The sequence below is a fragment of the Strigops habroptila genome, chromosome 11 (genome assembly GCF_004027225.2).
Source record: "Strigops habroptila isolate Jane chromosome 11, bStrHab1.2.pri, whole genome shotgun sequence".
NCBI lineage: Eukaryota > Metazoa > Chordata > Aves > Psittaciformes > Psittacidae > Strigops > Strigops habroptila.
In genome coordinates this window covers 28,571,519-28,589,235 of record NC_046360.1, presented here as the reverse complement: position 1 = coordinate 28,589,235, position 17,717 = coordinate 28,571,519, and positions in this window count along the sequence as shown.

Genomic DNA, 17,717 nt, shown 5'->3' with positions numbered 1-17,717 from the left:
TCTTTGTTTTGCTGTGATGCCTTTAAAGTAAGACGACTTATCACACCTGAATAACAAACTTTGGTTCTAAAACAGAGTATGCCTACCATATTAAGGGTTATAATAAGGAAAAATTAACATTGCTTTGCAACTAGCTTAGAAAACTTTATATTATCTTGACACAAAGTATTGTTATAAGTTTGCTCAAATTTTTTGTTTTTTAAAATGGTCATTAAACATGCAATTTATTTTCTGTCCCATGCCATTAGACCAAATTTTGATTCCTTAGTTTAAATAGTTTTTGACATAGCAAATTTCAATTTGAGTTCAGTGGGCAGTCCCATACCCAAAAGAAAATTCTCTTCAGCTGGTTGCTTCATCAGGTTTACAGGCAGGTACTAGAATGTGACCTTCCCAACCAAGTATTTTCCACTGCAGATTCGGAACCATACAACTGCTTCACTGATGAGCCTTTAGAGATATCAAGTGAAATTTTGGCCCCTTGAAATCAAGTTCCCATTGGGTTCAGCTTTTAAAAATAAAAGCATATGCATACAACACTCAGCTTTCATAGTAAACTTGTATTTTCAAAGCAGTTTTTAAGTCTCTGATCAAGTTCTCTCTGAAAAATTCCCTCAGGCCCATATCCAATCAGCTCACTAAGAATATTTTGGCTATAAACAAGTTGCAACAACAGAAGTTTCTGAAGAATCATCGTAGGGGGGGTTTCATCCCAGAATTCTGACATTTAAAATCTACTGTGAGAGTGCTGGGTCTCTGGATGTGTGAATGGATGGGTGTGAGTTGGAGTACTGGGTTCTTACTGAAGGCAAACAGTGATGAAGCTGTCGACCCCACCATGTAAACTTTTGTGAATTAATGTAGCTGTACTGGTATTTAGGGTGATGTGGAAGGGTCACAAAGGCCAAGTGAGATCATGAACTCCCAGTGCAATCCATAGATATCTCTGCTTTTCCATGCCTTGCAGGATGCATTTCGACGCCCTGCTCCCACTGTAAATCCAAGCATGGGGCATAGATTTACGCAGCTCAGTGACTTGTAGTAACAATTCCGGTAAAATGCTGTGATAGAGAGAGAAACTAAATCTCAACCAAACGTTTAGAGACAAGGCCAACAGGGTAATTTGGTCATTTCCATTGGTTGTTTTTTATGTTGGTGCACTGTTGAGCTGTGTCAGCTAGTGGCACACCCTGTAGGTTAGGGAACATCCAGGTGAAGTTTGATATGAAGGGGCTTTACATGCTAAGAATCAGGAAATTGATATAACCCTTGCAAATTGTTTACATTTCAAAACATGTTCTGGGAAATTAAAGTGTATTAAAACACAGAGGAGACTACCCTCTTACAAAACAGCAACTGCTGTGCTGCAGATGCTGCTTTGCTAACCCCCAGCCCTGCTGGGGATGGAGCAGTAAGTTAATTCAAGTAGCCATCATCATCAGACCTGCCCTCCTGGGTCTGTTTTGCATGATACAGGGCAAAAATAGTGCTCTGTGAGCATGGGCAGGACTGAGTGTAGTCCCAGTGTTGTGCTAAAGGATGGCTCTGCTCTCACAGGTGAGGCTTGCAGAAGCTTTCCCTCCTGTGAAATGAAATAGTTTATACTCTCTTTTGCCTACAGGAGTATTTGAGTTTAAACAGATCCCTGTTTTTCAAAGAATATGCTAAATTAAGCCACTCTTAGAAAGCATTCGAAGGTATCAGGAATTATGCCATTATTGAAACTAAAGATGAGCTACTTCTCCCTGCTGAATCCAAGATACAAGCTGCTATAGTGTTTCTAGGAGTTTATAATTATTATTATTTCCATTCCATCTGGAACTTAATTGTAAATCTGCCAATGAATTTTTTAACATTGAGCTTGCGTGCCTGGATGAGTTCAGAATTTATTATTTCAATTTTATTCCCTGCACTTTTTGTATGAAATCTTTTGTATTCTTTAGTGAAAGAAGTCATACTGAATTTACAACCTTTTCTTCATCAATAAATTCAGGAAAATCAAATTATTGTTAGGAATAAAACCCCAAATACTACATTATTAAAATGCATTTTGAGAAAAGGCATCTTGTTTTATGAGATCTAGCTCAACACTAGAATGGTGTTAGAGCTTTGTATACAAGACGCTTGCAGTGATTGTGCTTCGTTGAAATATTGATCTGGGAAATAAGTAATTACTAGTGAATATTTTTACTACTGCTAATTTGCTTCTGTTTGTGTTCGTTTAAGTGCTCTCAGTTTTTTTGCTCTCTTTGCGCTGGCTACTTTTAATTAGGATCCAAATTTTAACATATTAGTCATACTGAGTAGCAACTGCCTTACATAGCCTGGCTGTTTTCAGGAAGCTATTTTTGCAAATACATACTGACCAGTGCTGTTACATGAATTACCCTTCCTGGCAAGGAGGGAAGGCTGAGGGTATGTGCCTTCTACAGGCTCCCTCTTATATAAAGCATACTCAGGCTGTTGCAGGTTGGTGAGATTTCTTCTTAGGAAAATCGGAAGGATTCAAAAATATGAAATACCATATACCTCTGTCACTTGCAGCACCACCACCAACAATCATGCTGACTTTAAAGCCTTCCCTGGAAACAAGGACAGAATAGGACTAAATGTTGTTCTAAAGCTGCTCTGAAATAAATTACCAGAATTGAGGCATTTTACTTAAAAACTGGTAAGCTCTGTATGATAAAATGAACAGCAGGATGGAAATTCGGGACAGGCTGAACCAAATCAAAGAAATGGATGATTTATAACTGCTGGCCTTCATATCCATCCTAAATCTCGCAAAGATAAACTTGTAGCTGTGAATTCTAGGCACAGTCTAAAACTTATAAAATGTAAAGGTTCTCCAGAAGGCATTGGCAGGGTCTACATCCCTTCATTTATTTAGCCATTAATGAAGAGAACTATCATGTTGGAGTATCCATTTCCTAAACAGCTTAGCAAAAGAATGGTGGTCTTAATGCCAGAATTAAGGCCAAAACCAAATCATTATAAACTTGAGGGTAAAAAGTCAAAAATTATCTTGTTTGGACTAGAAATAGGTGACTTATTAATTTGAGCTCCTTCTGAAGTTTTCCAACATGAAGAGTGTTATATCTATTCATGAAATTCTGCAAAAGACTCGAGTCCAGTATCAGTCCTAAGGAGATTAAATACTTAAGCATTATACTGTCCTCTAAATTAAGAAAGTTGTATAAGCTTAATTTCCAGAGGATTCTAAATGTGATTAAACTGGATATGCCATGATTAAATATCTTGCTGCTATCCATTTCTGGGTGGATTAACTCTGTTAAAATGAACTCTTCCCTAATATTTATTTCAGAACTCCTGGGAGATTTCTTATTCTGTGTCTTAGAATCTTGTCCATATTTTGGCAGTTTTGCGCAGAAAATAAAGTCTGACTGAAAGCACAGATATTGCAAAAATCTGCTGAAAGCTCAAGGGTACTCCTCAGATTTGTGTGCTGGCACCAGCCCTCTCTGGCAGTTGTGTTAAATTACAAGGGAATCTCTGCACAGTCTGAAGCTGAGGCTTCTTATGTTCCACCTGTGAAGATTGCTACTGCTGGGTTCTCCACTACCTCCATGACTCACCAGATACCTGTTTGGGGGAAAAAACCTCACAAGAGTCTTAATACAACTTCCCACCAGTCACACCACTTTCACAATATTGGTTTCTTTTCTTTCTATGTCTGACAGTGATGTGTCCAAATGGGTGAAATAGGAGTGGTTTTTTTGTAAGAATTAGGAGGTAATTTGCAAAGAGGTCCAAAAGGTTTCTTTAACACTGCATATTTCCCTAAACTTTACAAATGTATTGAACCTCATTTTTCTTTGCAAACTAGTAGACTAGGAGATATGAACTTCATGTAATTCATTGTCATGAGATCAGAGGCATAACTGAGGGCTCCAGTTTCCAATATTCCTTAAATGAGTACATTGCATGAAAGTCTTCATGGGCCATAGTGAACATTTTGGGAGCACTAATACTTCCACAATTGCAGCAGATTACAGCATGGAAAATATTCCCTTTTTAGTAAAATTTTTAGATGTTAACTCCTGTTTTAAAGAGGGACAAGAAGTCCAACCCTGTGGTACCTGTTTGTGGAACCTCCCATTCCACCACGCTGATTTATTTCACTTGCAGTTCATCTGTACATTAAATTTCACATGCAAGAAGCATTTCTCCAATTATACATTTTCCCCTGGCAGACCTCACTTTTTTCTACTCTCACATTAGATATGGGATTTTTTTTTTTTGATGTGAAGGAAGGTGAAAGTGCATTGACCTACTGCTGGCAGCGGCCATGAGTATATCCAGGGGGATAAAGGGACACCTCGAATAAGCTACATAGGCTTACAGAAAGACACTTAAATCTGCATTGAGATAGAGTAGCATCCCCACCCAGAGTTGTGTATGACCTGGATCAAATAAATACATCTCACTTACCCTGTAAAATTACCCCATCACAAAAATTCAGGAAGGCTACTCCTGTACTTCCATGTGGATCAATAAGGGTATAGTGTATGGTTTCTTGTCTACCTACTCTGTCCCACTGCTTGAGTACAGAGACATGTAGGAACCATTTACCAACTTTTTTTATAACCTGTGAAGATATTAATGTAATTTTTTATATACTCATTATCCATTTATTATGAGGTGAACCACTCCAAGTTCATTAGTATAAGCCAGCTAAACTATTGCCGAGGTTACTGTTAATGCTTTAATGGCTTTTGTTGAGTTCATCCATTATTATCCTTGGTACTTTATAAACAAGTTATTTCCTCTGTAATAGCTACCTCACATTCTTTTTTTTTTCTCTGACCTTATGTCTTTATGTATATATGTGTGTATTTGGCTAGCTCACTATCTCTGCTTTCAGCTAGCCTAAAGGATAAATCATATACAGAAGAAAGGTTTTTAAGCCCCTAGTTTTGTTCTTCCATTTAAAGCCAGTTCAATTCAAATAAATATCAAATCTACCTGACTGCATCTGCTTGTCAGATGGGTGAATGTCTAAAGTCCATAGCCTGTATGTACAAATGCTAGGGAATGCAAAATCAGTAGTTTGGTCAACAGCCTTTAAAAATCTTCCCTGACACAGGGACTGTTCAACAAAACTCTGGAAAATACAGGTAAAAACACACATGCCCCCCCCACCCCCCCCCAAAGCCTGAAATACTATTGCACTACATAATAGCCTTCACTTCCCCCAAATCCTATCTCACTGGGAGAAGATAGCTCACAGAAATGCCATCCCATTGGAGTGAAAGTAAATAATGTTCTTCAAGTTTCTTACCCCAAATGCCAATGATCAGGTCAACATCAGAAAACTGCCCCAAGCACCTGTTCACAATGAATGAAAGGTCTGTCAACAACAAAGTTAGCAGTATTCATGATCTGATTTTGGATGAAACGCTAGACCTAGCCTGGAGCACAAGGACCTAGTTTAATGTCACCACTTCAGCTCAGTCCAGTATTACAAGTTTCTCAGTATAGTACAAAACAAGCCCTCCAGGAAAGAAGCAGCAGCAATCTGTCAGATATTTACTGAGCCTTTCCTTAACTCACTCTCTCATTGCTGTCCCCAGCACCTGTCCACAGAGGCATAGACTTGGGCTTTGTTAGACATGGTCGAGAGAGCAGCCCTCTTGGGCTTCCCTGTGTATTTGTCCTACAGAAAAGATTTTTCTCAAGCTCACTGGCTGGCTTCCTTTGCATGCTGACCACCCATTGATCTCTAAAAGAAATAACGGTGTCGGGCAGGAAAAATTAAAATTGCTTATTCTTATTTCTATAGGAAAAGATACTTTTCTTACATGGCATTGGAAACTCCTATGCGTAAGGCAATGGGCTAACCTGAGCCCCTTATCGCACAGACCTGTTGCTGAAAGTTCCGGAGGCACATACTCAGATATGTTCTTTTCATGGTAATTCAGTTGAAGTTAGAAGCTAAAAATGTTGGTTTTTTTCATGGAATATGCAGAGTCCTAAATAACCAAAAGAAAGATCAGGCTCATCTGAGTAAACATGATTTTTCAGTCCTTTCATAAGACAGCTGTCAAATGGCAAAAGGATATATTGGCAATATGGCTACTGTTGAGTTAGCTACGATATTCCTCTCTCCCTATAATTTTCCTTTTCACCTGCCAAACCTATCCATTTATATGCTTATATCCTGTTGTTATATAAAATTAGGATGAAAAATTGAATGTCTGCAGCCCTCTTTGTTCCTATTCTACAGCCCAGTGAGCATTCCTGGTGTACATCAGTTTTATGTGAATGTAAGATGTTTGGGGTTTGTGAAAAATGTTGCTCTGCATGATTCATTTTACTGCTGCTAATGCCAGGGAGGGAAAAAAAAACTCCACCACAACCAACCAAAACCAACACACCTCTATTGAAAATAATAGCCTGCTTCTAGGATTTGCACATATATTTCTTTTGTCTGGTTGTTCTTTTGTTTAAGCTGCTATCCAGGTGGAATAATCAGGTCTCTGCAAGCAGAAACCTATCAACTATGGCATTATATATTATGGCTTCTAAGCATCAGTCACACGTGTCAGCATATGGGGTTTGTGCCTTATTTACTTATTTTCAGGTTTCTAAAGGTGCACCCATCAGCAAGCCAGGGAGCCAAGCTCAGCCTTGGCATGGGCGGAGGGGCCATGCGGTGGGGTCCTCTTAGAGGCAGAGCACGGGCCCTTTGATTCATCCTCCCTTGGTGACAAGGCAGATGCTGATATGATCAGCATGTACTTACAGACAGGAATAACTGTAAAAAGCAGAGATGAAACCTTGGTTCCACTTGCATCAGGCATAAAACTCTCATGGACTCCACTGGGGCCAGGATTTTATTCCTGATATGAATTTTCTCTGTCAGACAATTTAAAGATGCTTTTATGAGGAAAGGAATCTCGCCATCTAAAATACCATGTTTGCAATTCTAGCAATCTCTGACATATGTTTTAAGAGTGTGTCATATTTCCTACTGGGAAACTTTATGATGCCAGTAGCATTGTGGGAAGATAGCTTCACGAAGGCTGCGATAAAGAAGCAGAGATACTCAATGATGGTGCTGGAGGTCATTTTAAAGTTACAACTTTTTCCTTTTTTTTAAATCAACTTCCTAAGCCTCACTGTGTTGTTTAAGTAAAAAAGAATTGTCGGTGTTTTTCTTTGGGCCTCTTTCATTCTGGTCTAATACTATTTCATGTACTACTGGGAGAAGCCATACTTGTCTCACTTCTGTGAATTGCTTATTTATTTTACTTTATTATTTCATTAATGCACTAAGGGCCTGATCCAAAAGCCTTTCAAAGCAATAGGTGGATTTCCTTTTGGTTTCAGTGGAGCCTGAATCATTAATATGAAGGATATGTGCCTTTTTATTTTTTTGCAAGTGCCACAAATACTCATGTGCTTCTGAATTTTAAGTCTGTAATTGAAAATAACCCCCTTTACATTGCCTTTGTTTCTTCTGTGAAGCTACCCTGTCATATACCAAGTGTGTAGTTATCAGCAAAATACCATGCAGTATTTTGTGGTAACAGTATATATCTTGTGTCACTGTTCTATGTGAGGTTAGCACAAAATATAACTCTATTAAAATTACAGTGCATTTATCACCTAACTCAGTTCAAAGAACTCAGAAGTTACAAAGAATTTAATTAAAACATGATGATTTAATAGGCAGGCTCCATCTATTGTTTACTCAGGAGGTGAAGATTCTGTTTAAAATTAGGTCCCAAATTTAATTTAGGCTTCCACCAACCTTGTCATAGAAATGAGAATCTTGCAGAAAGAAGTGAGTTGCAGTCAGTGAGAGTGAGTCTTTTTCATTCACATAGCTACAGAATAGTTTGGGAAGTTGAAGAATATGGTGTCTGGGCTTCTTTTCTATAGGGATCACAAGAAAAAAAAGGCATGTTCACTTCCAGGTGCTTTCAGTGATGCTCATAAGCCAAAGGTGGACAGGCAAAGTGGTCCTGCCTGCAGCATGGCCCAGGGAAAGCAAGCCTTGCATGGGCAGCCCTGGGAGAGGTTCATGTTCCTCTTCCCTCACCTTACCCCAGGCCCTGGAGGCCATAAGCAGAATCTGAGCTTGAATTGCTTTGTTTTGTGCTAATCATCCTTTCTGTTTTCAAATGATGAGTCGTTCCCTGAGGCAAAGGTCTTTTCAGGACTAAAGCTGGTTTTAATTTCTTTCCTGGGCTTATGATACCCAGCTTACAAAAGGATACCACAAAAGGTCCTTAAAATGCATTTTATAAGAACAGCTTCTCATAAAAAAAAAATAAATATAACTAGTAAAGAAAAGGTGCTGCAGCAAAGCAAGTCCCAAGAGAAGAGGAGAGTCACTACCATTTTGTGCAGCATTGAATGCTAAACAACACGGGGGACCTACGACAAAAAGGGGCTTCTCGTCTGTGCCAAGCACTTTCTTGCATACTTATAGCAAGAGAGACACTTTCACACCTACTCACCAGCACCGCTGAGGTTGGCGTAGCCTTGTCCACAATCACCTTTCAATAACTTCATTTATCAATTAGGCAAAGCAGCCAGCACTGGGGAGCTGTGCCTGCAGAGCACACTGCGACAAAGGGTTTGGGGGCAGGTTTTTAACACTCACCTCTTTACAAGGCAAATATATCTTTATACAGATGGATCTTGGTGTGACTCAAAGAAGATATTGTACATGACTTCTATAAACAGAAAAAAATGTACAAATCCTGCCACAAAATTCATGATTTAATGTACATATAAAAAAAGGCACTGTGCCAGTTTCTCAGTTTCTGTCACAGTTTTAATGAAAAGTGATTCTAGCATTTGAAAAATCTTAAAAGCTGTCCCAGCCAAATGCCATGTTTCTATATATTATCTGAGCTGGAAATCTAAGTTTTAGTAGGATATTACCTACACCACTTGATAAAAGGCAGTATTTAATAATTTCTTATTATGGAATTAATTCTTATTTATTATAGCCATAGCTATATAATGAAATATTTTAAGGAAATTTTGTCTACATTACAAAATGATCTATGGGAAAAATATGTTAAATCAGTTTCACTGCACAAACCTATTATATACTCACTGGTAATGTACTGCAGCCCTAATTCACCAGACCCAGCAATCTGCTTGGATAGTCAGTACGTGTGTTTTCTCATCAGAGAGCCCAGCTTTAGCATCCATACCTTGACTCTTAGCAGAAAATTGAAGCTGAAATGCCTGCTGTGTTTTGCATATCAGTAATGCAGATTATTCACATTCATAGCTCTAAAAACTCTTGTGCCCATCTGACTTTTGAAAATTGAGAATTCTGCCCTTGCTCTCGCACCAGAGAAGGGTTATGATCCAGCACACGTGGGCTCTGTCAACACCACACATTCTTACAGAAGTTGACCAAATGCATTATAAATCCATGGATTTGGAAATAAAATATTTATGCAATTAATTGGACTGCATGGTGCAGGGTCAGCGTTGCTGCTGCTGGCATTGGTGATTGCCTACTTACAGAATGCCATGGAGAGGCGTTGGTTGGTGTTGCGAAGATGGCTCAGCAGCCCACCCCTTCAATCCATGCCACTGTGTCATTTTACACTGTCTTGGCATTAAAAGACTATTTCTTCTTCCATGTTCAAAAAGCACCAGTCCCAATTTTTTATATCATGCTGCGATAACCAAGCAGAGGGCATGGTGTGATGTACCTCACACCCAACAAGAAGCTGGTCCTGGGCACCATCTCCTTCAGAGGGAGCCTGAAGCAGTGGGACTTTCACCAGATACTTTTGATACCTGCAGGCTCGGGTCAGTGAGTTTTATGTTGCCAGTGGGTTTTGCCACTGTCTATAGGGCTTAATTGTGATTTGAGTGTAACTTGTAACTTGTCCAGGTGCCTGGTCCCTTGCCTTGGTGGGACCCTGCTCTGCTGAGAACTGCAGGCGGTTTCTGCTGAATAGAGCCATAAATTATTTACATTACCTTCATATAGCAACTTATTGACTACAGGATTGTAAAGTACCCTATTAATATTTTAAGCATTTCACTTTATTTTAATCCAAGTAAATTATTTAGGAAATGTTGAAATGCTTTATGCTTTGACTAATGAGAAGGAAAAATGTACACTGCATCTTATTTTAATTGGAAGTTTACCCTATCCTGTAGAAATCAGGCACTTATTATTTCATACTTAATTAAATATGTGTACAGTCCCTGATGGATATGCATTCAGTTTTTCCACTTGATCTAGTCATTAAAGGCCATAAATGTGCAGATTATTTTTACTTGGAAATATGAAATAATTCTGTTTTTCAGGTAACCCAGTTGCCATATAAAGAGTCAGTTACTATGTTGCTGATCATACGATGCATTCAGTTTTCTAAATTAATGCAATGCAGTACATTAAATTTGAGATAATGTAAATTGATTCAAGTGGTGCTAAACTTAGTCAACCTGAAATGAGTGGTGTCTTTTGGGCTCTCTTTTATCTTTGTTAGCACAGAAATATTCTGCAAGATTATTTTTATTATGTCATAGTACATTATAGTAATTTCTAAGCAATATTTCAGTGCTGTATGTGGACTTACAGAATGTTTGCAGAATTTCAACTTTGTCTTCATCGTCTTTTAAATAAAGACATGGAGTATCTACTTTTGTCCTTAAACCACTTAATTACATCACAAATAAGATCATGGAGGTAGAATAAAGGGCCTAGCAATAAGCAGAATTTTGCTTTTCCCCCACCTGCCCAGTAGAGGCTTTGCTTAGGAGAAATAATCAGAATTGAATTTGTGAAAAACAGCAGAGCAGAGTCTCTAAAGGTGGTGTCCCTGCTTCACTCTAAGGACAAGACAGCATAGTGCTGCTCCTTGGCTTGCAGCAAAACTCAGTTTCAGCTCAATCTTGTTATTATTTCTCTTGTCAATATCTTTTTTTTTTTTTTTTTGTGTGTCATAGATCTGAAATTAATTGATTAGCAAACATCTAAGGTGGTGCCTGATCCAGAGCAACAACAATTTGGAAGTCAGGAGCAGTTTAATGCTAAGAGTGTGTCTCAGGCAAGGCCTTTGACAGACAAGTCAAGTAATATGCTATAATGTTGTACCAGGGAAAAAGAGTTGGATGATGACTACAGGAAAAAGAAAGCTATAAAAGACCAGGCAGCAGATTCTTTCTTATGTATATTTGATCAGCCAGCTGTTGTCACTGAGTTTGCTTGCAATGGTCTTATTTTCTTCTAAAATAAAGAACTTTAGGCTTTAATATGAGAAGCAGCAGATTAAAAAGAGCAAGTTTCTAGCCAAAGGAGATGTTGGAGGAGGAAATTAAAGCAAAGGAAAGCAGCAGACCATATGGGAAGGTACAGGTGGTAGTGAACTACTGAAGAAGTATCAAAAAATTGTGGGAATGATGATGGCAGACAACTCCCAGAGAAAGCTGGTGACACCCCATGCACAGAGGCACTTGAAGAACGAGGATGTAGTTGCTGTGGCGTTTGCTTTTTCAGTGTGAGTGCTTTCTAATCACAAAAATGCTGTGAAACAGTAAAAGCCTGCTTCACATTTGTTGATGGCCCTGCCTTGGAAAGCCCTCCTAAAGCTTCCCTGGCAAAAGGGGGTCTGAACATGCAGCATCAGTAAGAGGTGCAAAAGTAGCACAGATAATGCAAACTCTAGTCTGTTCTGATTTACCAGCCTTTAACATCAGAGCATAAACCACTGTCACATCAGATTGCTTTATGCCAGGTCCTGATTAGGTGGAGTGGAGGTCAATGCAGTAACAGGGCCCTTGCCTACTGCGGGAATTCCACAATGTTGGGTTACAGTAATTGAAACAAATTAGTCTTTTCCAGCTTGTAATATCTTGGCAATTTTCTTAAAACTATCCGTCTAAAAACTGCTTTCCAAATTACATACAGGCTTCATGAAACAATTATAAGAGTGCAAACAAGCCCCATCACACTGAGCTAATCACCCTCCAGGCTCCTGATCTTTTGGGTTGCCTTGTGTTGGAAAATTGAGGCTTAGAAATGAGTTCATGTCTCCATGCACTGTAAGAAATGGACATTTACAGATGCACACTTCCTTTGTGTGTAAATTTTAAATGCACAATTTATTGTCCGTAACCAATTCTATCCTCGAGGTAGCTGAGCTTTAGAAGTTTCTCAGATATTTCCAAATATTCTATTTCTTTCCTGGGAAAATGTTTCTCATGAGTAGTTGTGAAATATACTATTAGTCTGTATAGCACTGATGCCAATAAGGACTCCTGCTGAGTATTCAGCATGAGTTTGATGGAAAGAAATGTATCCCTGTGATAACAATTAAAATAAAAAGCTACATGGAGTGTTTAGCTCAGAAAGGGAGCACAAATATTTCAGTGCTGGTGATCTGTTTAGAGCAGAAGCAAAGCTGAAAAAATCCTGCACAAAATACTGGTACTATTGGATAAACCTGACTGCTCACTTCCTACTTTTAAACAGGCAAAAAAAAAAAAAAAAGGGTGATTTCTTGATATCTGTCTTAAAAGATGTTGATATAAAAATATTTTCAGTTAATATTTCTGCTTATTTTGTTCATACCACATTTCAGGGCTTTTAATTTCTATTGTGCTCCTGGAGTCATTGCTTCCCTGTGTCCATGGGCAAATTAGCCTGAAAATGCATTAACTGTGCACCTCTCTGTGGTCCTGGATTATCCCTCTGTTTTCACATTATGTAAAAAGCAGGAAGACATCTAGTTTTTCATTATCATTCATACATCATTTTTACTCACTTGTAAACCTGCTGTAGAATACAGGATAACAACTCTATTACACTGTATTAGCCCATTGCCGGCAGCTCCTTGAAATGGGTTTACATGCTATAGATATAATGGAAAATATGCCAAGAGGAAAACTGTTACCTCTTTACAGAAGGGAAAAAAAAAGGGGGGGCCATGTTGAACTGCAATGAGATCATCTTTCCTGTTGTAGGGGGTTTTGGGCTTTGTTTTTCTAAAAATGCGGGTCTACTGTATGAACTCAGTACAAGATTTAAGCTTCTCTCCTAATTAGCAAAGTAACATTCATGAGTGCAGTAGAAGCTGCGTGTAACCAGAACTCTTTCTGGTCTTACCCAGGCAATTCCTCTAAGAGCTTTCCTATTTTTTCTTTCCAGAAATACAGAAAAATTGAGATGTAAAGAAAACATATTAGCTATTTTTATCATATAAGCCATTTTGATCAAAACTGACTTCTTAGGATGAAAACTCAGCGATCTAGATACAGATGGATAAGAAAAAGGCTGTTTCTTATCCTACAGCAATTCTTTATATCTTGATGTCAACAACCTTATCATTCCTATTGGGGATGAAGTGGTGCTCTGAAATAAGAGGGGAAAAGAGTTCCTCCAAGGAGTCACAGCCTTGTGGTTGAGATACTTAATCAAGATCACCAGAACTGTAGCAATGCAGGTAGAGGGACCTCAAGAAGCCATATATTTCATTTGACCCAGAGATAGGATTAACTACATCATACCTGTCCTCAGAAATTTCCAATGGCAGAGATCCCAAAGCTTTAGAATGAAAATAATCATATTACTTAATGGACTTTCCTGTTAAAATGTCTCTTTTGGTTTTGGTTATATACATCCTGCATCTTTCTCCCAGAATTTTCTGTAGCAGAGTGGAGAATCGGTTGCCTTTGAAGTCTGCCAGTTCTGCGTTAACAAGTCTGTTCTTCCTTACTTACATCACAGTAATATCAGGTTTATCATTAGAAATGTTATTTAAGATTGACAAAATTGGTAAAATTCTCCACTAGGGTCTTGGTTTCTTTCCTGCTTAGCATTTGATGGAAATCCTGCAGGAAAGTTCTCATGGTGTTGCAGAGTCAGAGCAGAGTAGATTTGGAAAACTTTTGGGAACACAGCAGAGCAGGTACGGATAAGTGCAGGATGGGCAGGTTCACTATTGACATTATTATAGACCACCGCAATTCCTGAAATCTTAAGAGGTATAAAGAAAATCAAATCAGTTCACTGCGAAGAGCCTGCAAGAGAAGTAAGCAGGTGCTGTGGTAAATGCTCATTTTGGGAGGTGTGTTTTCCCACCTACAGCAACAGCTAAAGTGTTTGAGGTGCTCCTCTGCATGGCTGCCAACACAGGGTATGGTGCATTGAACAGCAGCTCTCTTCTCTCTTTCTAAGAAGTTCTGGTTTTGCCAGGTGGATTCAGGCAGACTCTGACATTTGTGACTTGATGTAGTGTTTTTTCTTTTAATTTATAGGCTTATTTAAACTAATTAAAAAAGAATCAGTTTTCTTCCCGATAGATTCGTGACCTTCTGAAGCATGCTTCTGTGGGTGCTCCGTAGTCTTCCTCTTTGTAAACATGTATTAAATCAATTTCTTGTTTTAGATCTGAATTTGTATACGTGTATACATAAAGAAAAACCTGAAGGGAACACATATATATAGCTATACATGTACAAAGGTTTAATTGTTTATATTAGTGATGACACTTGTTTCTGTTCATTATTATAATCTTTAGGACCTATTTTTTACATCCAGCCATATGGTGCTGTGACGGATGGCTGAGCTGTTTGCGTTGTTCACAGTTTACCATATATGTACTGCAGATCTTATGTTTTACATAAAAAGATACGTCTGGGTGGAGGCAGGGGAGAGCTGCCTGCTGGTGCCCTCCTGGATGCCACTTTGTGGCAGGGGACTCACTGGAGCAAAGGGGGATTCTGCTGGGACAGCTGGGGAAGGAAGGTAGCCTGGGAGTGATCGGAGAGATGGAGGGAAAAATCCCTGGGAAAAGCTCTGGGTGAAGGCTGATGTGATGGAAGGAATTTTCTGTGGGCCAGGGATGAATCCGGTGGGGTTTGTTCAACCTAGAAGCCATGAAACCTGCTGGGTGGCAAAGCAGGGCTTGCAGGAAATCATATGTTGGGCATGAGGTGGGCTGGCAGGAAGAGGATTCATCCCACTCAGTGGCCTGGATTTTTTCCAGTTAAGGAATTCCTTGCTGCTCTTTGGAAAATAACCAGTTTTCTGTGTCTGTCCCAAAGACTCTCCTGTGCACTTATCATGAGTCACTCAGGAGCTGTTTCCCCTCCTGAATATCTGATAAATGCCATCGCTTGTTATCGCTTTTGCTGCCCTGAGTCCCTCTTTGGTATCGCTTTTGCTGCCCTGAGTCCCTCTTTGGTGTCCTCCACAAATCACTGTAATGTGAGTGAGCCCAGAGCCCACACCCTGGTCACCCTGGTGCAGACCAGCTCTTGTATAACGAATTTGTGTAATCACATGCAAAGCAAGCCCTAATCTAGCATCTACCAAATTACCAAGGGGTGATGAATGGGTGTTTGTCAGAGCCCTCTGCAGCTGGGGGGAAAATACTGCCTGCTGAGTTGTGTGAGCTGTTTGTTCCTTGCTCCTCTCTCTTTTTAAGATGGCTAATACCTGAAAGAACAGAACAGGGACAATCTTTCAGCTTTGAAAAATAGACCAGCAAGAAATGTTCTCAAGCATTATTTAGAGTGCGGGATTGTACAGCATCTCCTTTCCCTCTCAGCTTCCCTGCCCAGACCTTGGCCATGGCACAGCCCACTGCTGAAGGAGATGCACTGTGGGTTTGTAAAGGGTTTCCATTTGAAACATAGCAATGCCTCCATTAATTTGATGTAATAAAGAGGGCTTTTGTCCTTCTCTCCTAACAGTGACTAGTTTTCACAAATTTTAAGATTCTGTGATTATATCATCATGTAAGTTATCAGTCTATGGCGGTAGTTAAATACCGCATATCTCTGTGGGAATAAGTTTTTCCCATGCAGAAAAGATCACTTGCAGACTGCTTATCTTGCCTAATACTTTTTTGGGGTTTTGTTTGGAATTTTTTTTTAAATGAAAAAGATGCAGCCAGTTTTACAACTATTCAATTTATTTCACCCTAAAGCATGGTGAAGCCAAGATTCTACAGTTGGCACTCGCAGCGTGGATCCCTGGCCCCCAAAATCTCCACTGACCCCACAAAGTGCTCCCAGCTCTACACTGCAACTGAGTGTGCTCAGGGGTGTAAAAGGAAAGTGGGAAATGGCAGGATGTATTGGGAGCAAAGCCAAGCCCATGGGCTTAACCAACCATGCAAGTCTAACTTTGGGCAAACCAGGGCGGGAACTGCAGGTGGTGGGTCTGGCCCTCCTGCTCAGCTCTCTGACACAAGTTAGTCCTTCTGCAAGAAGGAAAATCTTCAATAATCCCAGTGGCAGCTGTGTCTGGGTCTCACTGCTTCAGCCATAGAAATACTTCACTAGAAGTTGCATGGAGCTAGCAACCTGGTCTAGTGGAAGGTGTTCCTGCCTGTGGCAGGGGGTTGAAAATGGATGATCTTTAAGATCCCTTCCAACCCAAACCATTCTATTAGACCATAGAGCCATGGTAAAGGAGATCGAGGTCTTATTACGTGCAGAGGTGCATGCACTGTATTACTGTACAACAAATAACAGTGTGAGAAGGTTAAATGAAACAATTTAGATAATTCTTTGTCCATCAGTCACAATGCAATTTTACATCTAGTCATGTTCCAAGTTGATCTGCAAGTCTGCTGTATCACAGTTAACGTAGGTTAAACTGGCAGAAATCCCTAGTGTGGTTGTCTGGAGAACCAGGTTATAATATTAGAAAATTTTGCATGCAAATATTCTCTGAGATACTGAGTACATTTACTGTAGATCATGTCAGGGCTTGTTGCTACAGGTTAATGCTTAGGAAATAAATTGTAAGCAGTATTAATTTTTAAAAGTCACAGTGTGGTTATGTAGCCTTTTGTGCGTGTATTTTATTATGTCTAGCTGAGTGGGTTTATTTGTTGTCTTCTTTGGAGGCAGAACATCACTCTCTGCATCCCCTCCCAAACCCATTTGGACATGTGGAGCATAGGTGACCATGGTACACCCTCTGGGACTGGGATAATTGTCTGCTTCTCTGCATGTATGGTTTCACTCCAGCTAAAAGAGCTTTGTTGACATGTAATAGAAATTTTGATTCCATTTATTTCAATAAATGGAGGGTATACATTAGAGTATCATATATTCTATATATCCCTACATTCCTGTATAAAAGTGATATAATATTTCTATAAGTAATAATTGTATATAATACTATGCAATAATTTCTATATAAAAGTGTTATAATATTTCTATATACAAACAGCATACTAATGTATCCAATTTCAATATAAATGTTATAGTCTACACACCTATGGACTTTCATACCTTTATATCTCCATGTGTGAGGAGGGACCACAGTAATACATTGTATGTGTCTGTGTCTGAGGCAGCAATGGATATCAGAAATAGGTAAAAACTAAAACACTTACTGTAAATGTTCAAACTGCCATGGTAAGTGGGTACTGCACAGGTCACAGAAGTATAAGGAAGAAAGGCCTGACTGACCAGGCAAGATGAGACAAATACCCACAAGACCCTTAGAAACTGTGAATCTTGATTTCTGGGCAAAGTTCCCTCCTTCCATTTTTCCTTTCATTTTTCTCTTGCTGCCTGTCAAGAAGGGCTTTACTGTGGGTGCCACCACTGCTTGGACTGATGCCCAGGATGGGGTTATATCTGCTCAGGTCCAAGCTACACATCACTCTCGGCAGTGCATGCGGCTATCATACCCTGCCTTCAGCTGAGAGCAGGCATTGGGAAGTTTAAACTTATTAAAACAG